Source organism: Balaenoptera musculus, chromosome 2, assembly GCF_009873245.2.
Source record: "Balaenoptera musculus isolate JJ_BM4_2016_0621 chromosome 2, mBalMus1.pri.v3, whole genome shotgun sequence".
NCBI lineage: Eukaryota > Metazoa > Chordata > Mammalia > Artiodactyla > Balaenopteridae > Balaenoptera > Balaenoptera musculus.
In genome coordinates, this window is record NC_045786.1 from 77,004,363 (window position 1) to 77,014,652 (window position 10,290).

Genomic DNA, 10,290 nt, shown 5'->3' on the forward strand with positions numbered 1-10,290 from the left:
ATAATTAGACCCCTATTAACAGCACTCATAAAAATTAACTCAAAATGGATTAAAGACTTAAATGTAAGATTGGAAACCATAAAACTCATAGAAGAAAACATAGGGTAAAATCTCCTGGACGTTGGTTGTCACAATGATTTATTTGATATGACACCTAAAGCATAAGTGATAAATGCCAAAAAAATAAGTGGAACTATATCAAACTAAAAAGCTTCTGCACAGCAAAAGAAATGAGGAAAATGAAAAGGCAAACTATGGAGTGGGAGAAAATATTTGTAAACCACATACCTAATAAGGGGTTAATATTTAAAATACATAAGGAACCTATACGACTCAATAGCAAAAAAAAAAAAAAAAACAAAAAAAAACAAAAAGACAAAGCACAACAAATAATCCAATTAGAAAATGGGCAAAGGATCTGAATAGATATTTTTCCAAAGAAGATATTCAAATGGACAAATGAAAAGGTGCTCAACATCACTAATAATCAAGGAAATGCAAATCAAAACCACAATGGGATATCACCTCACACCTGTAAGGGTGGCTATTATCAAAAAGACAGATAAGAAGTGCTACTGAGGATATGGAGAAAAGAAAACCCTTGCCCACTGTTGATGAGAATGTCATTTGGTGCAGCTACTATGGAAAACAGTATAGAGTTTCCTCAAAAAAGTTAAAAATAGAACTACCATATTATCCAGCAATTCCATTTCTGGATATATATATTTGAAAGAAATGATATCACTGCTTTGAAGACATATCTGCACCTCCACGTTCATTGTATCACTATTTACAATAGCCAAGACACAGAAGCAATCTAATTGTCCACTGTTGGATGAATGGATAAAGAAAATGTGGTATATATGTGGAATGAAATAGAATTCAGCCACAAATAGAAGGAAATCCTGCCATTTGTGACAACATGGATGAAACTTGAGGGCATTACACCAAGTTAAATAAGTCATAGAAAGACAAACACTGTATGATCCCACTTATATGTAAAACATAAAAAAACCCAAACTCAAAGAAACAGAAGATATATTGGTGGTTGACAGTTGGTAAGTTTAAGCCCTAAAGCAGTGGTAGGGTACTGGATATAAATAGACAGATATATTTATCTAATTACTTTAAGTGGGGGGAATGCATGAAGGTGGTCAAAAGGTACAAACTTCTAGTTGTAAGTTCTGGGGATGTAATGTACAGTGATGTACATTGTGCCTATAATTAACAATATGTATTGTATATTTGAAAGCTGCTAAGAGAGTAGATCTTAAACATTCTTATTACAAGAAAAAAAATGTAACTATGTCAGGTAATGGATGTTAACTAAACTTATTGTGGTGATCATTTTACAATATATACTTAACCTAAAATCATTATGTTTTACACCTTAAACTTATATCACGCCACATGTCAATTATATCTCAATAAACTGGAAAAACACTGATTATCATTTTTGTGAACTCTTTGTCATTTATCTTTCATTATGATACATAACTATGATTATGTATATTATTGAATGTTTCGGATGAAATGTGTTACATCTTTATTTGATTAGTAAATGCTGTTCATGTGTACTCAGTCAACAGATTTATGGATTATACTACATACATCCACCTGCTATCACTTAGAAATATTATCACTTATAGTAATTAGAGAAATACATCTGTCTATTTATATCCAGTACCCTACCACTGCTTTAGGGCTTAAACTTAGTCACAGAGACAGGACATATGCATAGTTTTGAACTCTGTTTATTGACATGACCACTTTGATGCAGTTGTTACAGACATCAAAATGGTCATGGTCGTGACAAAATATAAACTCACTTTTGTTGTTTACACCTCATTCCTTATACTCACTTCATCTCTGAGCCTCATCCCGTTCCTGATCTTTATTCCAACTGATGACGTCAGTAATTATGTGAGAAAAATCATTTTGTATATTTTGTCAAAATAAAACAAGTATATGGGTTTCTATTTTAGTCTGTACCAAAATGCCCCCTAGTCAAGATGATTGCATCAAAATTTTACCAGGGAACTATTAATAAAATAAATGTCAAATTAATTTAACAGTTTTTTATTACATTTCAACTATGGTTTAGGTATTTGGTGCATAGGGGTGATGGTGAGATACTACCAAATAAGCCGAAATTGGAAAACATGGAAATTAATTTAACGTTTGAAAATAAAACTAGTAGAACCCATACATAATGTAAGTAACCAACTATCTATAGAAGCAGTAGAAGAGTTTGCGTATAAATCTATAACTAAGGAGTTTTAGAAAGAATGGATTGAAATGAAATTCACTGAACATGTTTATTATGAGCTGGTCCTGTGTTGAGGAGCATCCAAAACCCTAAGTAAGATAAAAAGAGAGTATTCATGGGAAAGAATGGTTGTATTGCCATGCAATAATTCAATCCAGCTTTAATAAAATCAATTTTACTATATTTTGACTGAAGAAGAAAATCCTTTAATAAAGAAATGTTGTTCTACAAGCCTTCTATAGTGGTAGAAGACTTCCAAATTGCAGTTTTTTAGAATACTTGCCATTCATTCAGTTATTTGTTTATTAATTCATCAAACATTCATTGACACTTGGTATAGGTTTTGTAATAATCACTGGAAATGTAAAAGCCAATAATACACAGTCTTCACTCTCAATAAGCTTCCAGTCCAGTGGAGAGCAACAGACAAGTAAACTATTACAATATAGGCTGATTATTACTATAGCTATTAATAATTACATACTATGTTAGTCAGCTATAGATGGAATGCTGCATAAGAATGCAGTGACTTAGAATGGAGGAAATATTTGCAAATCGTATATCTGATAAGGGGTTACTACCCAAAATATATAAAGAACTCAAACAACTCAAAAGCAAAAAACCAAACAATCCAATTTTACAATGGCCAGAGGATCTGTATAGACATTTTTCCAAAGAAGAAATACAGAAGCCCAACAGGTACATGAAAAGAAGCTCAGTGTCACTGATCACTAGGGAAATGCAAATCAAAACAACAATGAGATATCACCTTATTCCTGTTATACCATGTGATCCAGCAGTTCCACTTCTGGGTATGTATATTTGAAAGAAACGATATCACTGTCTTGAAAAGAGAGCTGCACCCCCATGTTCATTGCAGCATTGTTTATAATAACCAAGCTATGGAAACAACCTAAGTGTCCACTGATGAACGAATGGATAAAGAGTATATATATATATATATTTTCATACACACACAGGAATATTGTTCAGCCATAAAAAAGGATGAGATCTCACCATATGCAACTATATGGATGGTCCTTGTGGGCATTATGCTAAGTGAAATAAGTCAGAGAAAGACAAATACTGTATGATCTCACTTATTTGTGGAATCTAAAAAAGCAAACAAACCAAAAACTAAAAACCAAGCTCATAGATAGAACAGACTGGTGGTTGCCACCCGGTGGGGGTGGGAGAAATGCGTGAAGGGAGTCAAAAGATAGAAGCTTCCAGTTATAAAATAAATAAGCCATGGGATGTAATGTACAGCATGGCCACTATAGTTATTAATACTGTATTACATATTTGAAAGTTCCTAAGAGAGTAAATCTTGAAAGATTTCATCACAATAAAAAAAATTTTAACTATGTATGGACAGATGTTAACTGGATTTATTGTGGTGATCATTTCACAATATATACAAATATCAAAACATTACATTGTATACTTGAGCTAATATATGGTTGTATGTCAATTATACCTCAATTAAAAAATTAAAAGGACAAAAGAAAATAAACAGAGTCCAGTGACTTAAAATAGCAAGCTTATTCTCTTGCTCATAGTTCTGTGGGATGGCTCCAGGGTCTGAGCTCTCCAATGAAGACTGGGTACAGGGCAGCTCCATGTGTCCCTTGTCTTTGGACCAGTGGCTGCTTAAGGTATGTGATCTGCTCCATGTGTCTCACTCTGGGCCCCAGGCTGAATAATCACCAGCAACCTGGGACATGCTCTTCTCATTATTGGAGCACAGGAGAGCAAGCTCAAACACTGAAGCATATTTCAAGCCTCTGTTTGAATTGCAAATGCTGACATCCCATCGGCCAAAGGAAAACATATGATCAAGCCCAACACCAGTAGAGCAGGACAGTTTACTTGGAGTATACAGGAGGAAATATTTGCTGAACAAACTCACAAATACAAAGTGCAGTGGGAGAGAGCAGAGAGGGTATTATATCAATCAAAGTTCTTGGTTGTAAACAATAGAAACAGACTCACTTATTTAAACAGAAAAGGAATTTATTAAAGAGCTATTGGTTAGTACATAAAGTCTCTTGGAAGGCTTAAAAACCAGTCTCAGAGACTATGCATCCAGAGCAACTTTCTAAATCACACAGAACTAGACTGGAAAGGAACTAGTACAGACACTCCAGCTCAAAGTGCCTATACCACTATTGCTACAATTACTGGCACTATTGCCTCTAGAACTGGTTTTAGGTGCCTTCCCTACTGCTACACATTGTCAGAGTTCTGCCCCAAAACCCCCAAATCCATGCTTTTTTGTGCCATCAGCTTCTAATTCATAATCTGGGGTAGAGGTGTTTGATTGGCAGATCCTAGATCACGTGCACAAGGGAGATGGGAAAGCAAGTAGCTAGCATTTTTAGTTTCTTTGGAGGTAGCAGCCGCTGTCCCATAAGAACGGGGAGTATCTCAAACATAAGTATGGGACTCAGATGCTATGTAGCAAAAAAAGAACGAGAAGTTTTGATTACAAGCTAGCAGATGAGGGCAGAGATATCAGGGAAGGTTTCCCAGAATAGGTAAGGTTCAAGTTAAATCTTAAAGAATAAATAGGAGCTAGAAAGTTGAAGAAGGGTAACATGAATAAGGTTGGTACATTTGAGAATCTGCAAGTAGTTCAGCATGGCTCAACTACAATGTATAGGGATGGATGTGGATGAAGTGGCAGTGAGATCAGGTTGATGAGAGAAAATGGGGAAAGATCATAAAAAGCCTCCGTACGTCATGTTAATTCATCAGGTTGTGGTGCAGGAAATAGAAACTACTTTAGGTATTTCAGACAGAAAGATATTTAATAGAGGAAAATGCCATATTAGGAGAAGGGCTGGAGGCATAGAAGTCAAGGGGCTGCTATGATTTCAAAGCTGAGATCCAGGGTTCAGGAAGCTGCTGCTGCCGCCATTGATGTTGCCTCAATTGCCTCTCATGTCTGTGGGGCTGGTGAATAGATACTAGAACTTAGCTACTGCAATTGCCTCTAACAGTCACCTCTTCATAACCTTACTTGCCAGGAGAAGTTATTATAAGAGAAGATAGCTCCTACCTCATTTTCAGAGGTAGAACCAGATTTGGCAGAACCTACTATACCTAGCACTCTAGCAGCAAGGCTATATGGGGAATATATTATAGTTTGTAGCTTTCCATCATCTCCAATTAGAAGGAGAGTGGGATGGCGATTCAAGTAGCCAATCCATAGTATCTAGCCCATCATGTTAAGGAGCACAATTTTTTCTTAAGAACTATGTAAAAAAATTGATGTATTTTTAAAGCATGGATGTTACATACTTAGATTTGATTTTTAGAGAGGTGTCTTAATGACACTGGAAGGAATTAATTTGGAAGTATACAATAGAAGATTTTTTTCACTCAAATGAGATAGAGTAGAGGAACTAGAAATCAAGAATAGGGAAAGGGGGACTTCCTGGTGGCACAGTGGTTTAGAATCTGCCTGCCAGTGCAGGGGACACAGGTTCGATCCCTGGTCCAGGAAGATCCCACATGCCGCGGAGCAACTAAGCCCATGCGCCACAACTACTGAACCTGCGCTCTAGAGCCCGCAAGCCACAACTACTGAGCCCGTGTGCCACAACTACTGAAGCCCACGCACCTAGAGCCCGTGCTCGGCAACAAGAGAAGCCTGCTCACCACAATGAAGAGTAGCCCCTGCTCACCGCCACTAGAGAAAGCCTGCATGCAGCAAGGAAGACCAATGCAGCCAAAAATAAATTAAAAAAAAATAATAAATAGATATTGAAAAAAAGAGCATAGGGAAAGGGTTGGAAGGTTAAGAAGGTAAAGAATCTTCAGATCTTGGTGGTGGGTTTATTGGTTATGGTGGGCACTAGAGAAGGAGAAGGAGAAGCTGAGGGTTACTCCTAGGTTTCAGGGTTGGAAAATTGGAGGGATTGTGATATGGTTCAACACAATGGAATAGATAAGGAAAAAGAGAGGGAGCATAGTGGATTAAGTTTTAGAAATGTTGACTTTTTTGGTCCCTGTCGGACATCTAAATGGGATTGTCAAGTATGTCATAACATATATGGCTCTGATGCTTTGAAGATATAAATTCAGGAATCATGAGTATAGAAATAGAAGTCACTGTCCTAGGAAAATTCAGTAACAATGTAGTTGGATAACTCACACTAGCTACTCAAACAAATAACCCCCAAATCTCAGTGACTTAACATATTATGGTCTATTTATTACTCACCTCATGGTCTCATGGTCTAGTGTAGACTGATGTGTTTGGTGGGGGAGGTCTTTCTCTTCCAACAGTCATTCAGAAATTCCAGGTTAGTTATACCCAGTGCAGTCTTCCAGGGATTCAAAATACTCTGGTGGATCCTCTGTATCAACTGAAGAACAAAAAGATCTTAGAAGATGTTAAGTGATTTTGGAGACCGGGCTAGAAGTGATGTTAGAATACAGCTATTCAAACTATCTATAGCAAAGGACGACTTCTTAAAATACTTTCCAATCTACTGCAGACTATTACTTTTGTAAAAGACAATAAAAATGTTGTGAGAATGTAAAATTTCTATAAAGGTTTCTAAACACTTTCATTTGCTGTACTTACCTTGTTATGGATCAGAAACAAACTAGTCAGAACGACACTGGTCTCTGAACTACACCCTCAGTAGCACTGGAGTAAATTGCTTCTGATGACATTCCACTGGCCTAAACTAGCCATATGCTGCCACGTGAATGTAAGGGAAATTGGAAATGTTCAAAGGAAGAAATGAAGTGATGGTCTCTAATTCAATCCACCCTTCTGGTCCCAAATATCCATTTTTCTCTTCCTCCGTCATACTGACCCATCTCCAAAATATATAATCCAAAGTCTTATCAAGTCATTGCATGTAGCTTAAAATCCCAGATCTCTCCATCAGATGTAGATATGACTTCTCATGTTCTGGTGACCTATAAACTAAGAAAAAAGATAAATACTTCTCTCACCAGACTTACACCCAATATACAATGGTAGAAATGAAGGATAACTGCAAAAGACACCCTTGTTAGGAAAGGAGAAGAATGAGAGACAAAGCAGACACTGCTCCATAGCAATTCTGAAATCCTGGTTACAAATCATTTTGAAGGCCCTCTATTCCAGGGGTGAAGAAATTTCCTTGATTAGGTGATTAAGCTCTAATTCTTCCTTTGGGGAGATTCTGTATTAGGGTCTCCAGACAAACAGAAGCAATAGGAGATTATCTATTTATCTATCAATCAATCTATCTAATAAATTTCCATGTATAAAATCTATATATCTGTATATACAGCTAGAGAACCAGGAAAGCTGGTGATATAATTCAGTCCCAGTCTAAAAGCTGAGAACCAGGAGACCTAATGGTGTAAGTCCGGGTTTGAGTCCAAAGGCCCAAGGCTGATATCTGAGGGCAGGAAAAGGTGGACATCCCAGTTCAAGCAGACAGGGCAAATTCGCCCTTCCTCTGCCTCTCTTACTCTATTCAACCCTCAAGAGATTGGATGACACCTACCCACACTGGTGAAGGCAATCTTCTTTATTCAGGCTACTGATTCAAATGCTAATCTCATCTGAAAACACCCTCACAGACACACCCAGAAATAATGTTTTACCAGTTATCTGGGCATCCCTTAGCCCAGTCAAGTTGACACATAAAGTTAACCATCACAGACTCTTTCTCCATTTCCTCTGGCTCTACCCTTGGGAAGTTTTCCTTGTCCATAATCTTCCATGGCCATATCTGAATGAGAGTTTGCTCTCCTTGGAGACTGCATAGTTTTCATACTTGAAGAGCCTGGGGGTCAACCAAAGATGGTTTTATAGCTTAATCAATCAAAAATAATTTCAGATTAGGGGCATGGTTACTTTGGCAATACAATTTCCTCAGAAAATGTAGTAGTGTTGTGATCTATTTGTTTCCACTCAGTTCAATATGCCATTAACAACACCTGAAATTCTTTCTTAGTCTGTTTTAGACTGAGTTGCCCAGAAACAGATCCTGAGAAGAGGATTTGTGAACAATGACTTATTAAGAACATTACATAGCAATAGGAACAGCAGAACAAGGGAGAAGAGGAAGTCAAGTGTATCACTCAGGATCCAGTTAGGAGACAGAAGCATACTAGTTATTTTAGCAAAGAGAATTTAAAATAAAGAATTGTTAAAGGCAAAAAGAGAACATTAAATATCGTGGATGTAGCAACTACAGGAAGCAGCGACCACCTCTAGGGCTGAGGGAACAAAGAGAAGATGGTTGAATGACTAACACTGTTTTACTTAGTTGGGCTTGCTATTACAAAAGTACCACAGACTGGGCGGCTTAAACAACAAACATTTATTTCTCACAGATCTGGAGGCTGGGAAATCGAAGACCAAGGTGTGGCAGATGTGGTCTGTTGAGGACCTGCCTCCTGGCTTGTAGACAGCTCCCTTCTTGCCGTATTGAGAGACAGAGAGAGGGAGAGGGAGAGAGAGAAAGAGAAGAGAGAGGAAGGGGAGGAAGAACAGGAGAGAGGTACCTTCCAAAGGCCCTATCTCCAAACACCATCACACTGGGGATTAGGGATTCGACATAGGAATTTTGAGGAGACACATATATGCAGTTCAAAACAAACTCTTAGACGCCTGAAGGATTGGCCCCATGGAGCTGAAACTCAGACCTCTGAGAAAGGGGCACTGCTCAACTGGTGCTGGAATCTCTGAGCTTGGAGGAGAGGTACCACAGAACTGGGACCCAGGCCTTTGAGGAGGGGGTGATGGTGGCTGGTGTTGATATCTCTATGGGGGTGCAATGAGACTAGTTCTGCAAGCATTAGGAAAACTGTAAACTGGATTCAGCCTCTGCTACTAGAATGAACTGTTGCTGCTGGGACTAATGAAAAGTTGCTGGATACATCATGACAGGAACATAAAACAAATAGAAGTAAACAGGAAGGAGCAAAGGCCTTTTCCTCTTCCAGCCTTTCAGTCTCCTTCAAGTGTCCTCTGTTGGCAGAACATAACAGGGAGCACCTGGCAAAGCACAAAACTGGTTTGCAGATTCCCAGCCCCCAGCATTACAAAGCTGAGTTAAGAAGGGTGGCTTTGGATCTGGGGTAATAGCTTAACATGCACATAAGCAAGGATACAACTTTAGATAAAAAGCTACAGAGGTAGCTTCAGCCTGATCCTACAGGAGAATTCTGGAGTGTAAATGATGCCTCCCACCCAAGACAGGGGAGTTAGGGCTTTCACACTCCTGCATTTATCAGGCCTTGGTTAAGAGCTTGCCCTATTTACCAGGCTAATTTCCCAGGTACTTCCAGTCTCTGTGAAGGCAGGCAAAGTGGCTGCCAATAGCCTGAGCATAGTCCTCTGAAAAAGAGCTGCAGGTTTTGGCTGCTGGAAGTAAAAGTACATTGAAACTTCAGGCAAAGGGAGCACCCAAAAAAAGGTGGATAAATATCCAGGAGTCATGGTTGAAGTACCAAAATATTCCCTCTGGAGACATAGTTCTAAAAGCTGCCATATTTCTCTGCTTTCTTGATTAGATCTCTCTTTCTCTCGATTTAATTGCTGCTTCTTTGGAGACATGCTGGTTAAAGGGTACAAGCTTTCAATTTTAAGATGAGTGAGTTCTGGAGATCTAATGTACAGCATAATACTGTATTGCGTACTTAAAATTTTCTAAGAGTAGATTTTAAGCTTTCTCACTACACACACACACACACACACACACAAACTACATGAGGTGATGGGTGTGTTAATTAACCTGATTGTGGTAATCATTTCACAATGAATATGTATATCAAATCATCTCGTTGTACATTTTAAGTGTATATAATTTTGTCAATTACACCTCAATGAAGCTGGAAACAAAAAATAACGGCTGTTACTTTGAGGCTATCTGAAACAGTAGGTGCTATCTGAAATAAACATGTGTAATCTGATCTTTCCTAAAGGCTGAGTCATTTTCTTCATCTCCTACTGGGGCTTCCTAGCTCAAAGCCTTTTATGTAGAAGTATTGTGTTTCCA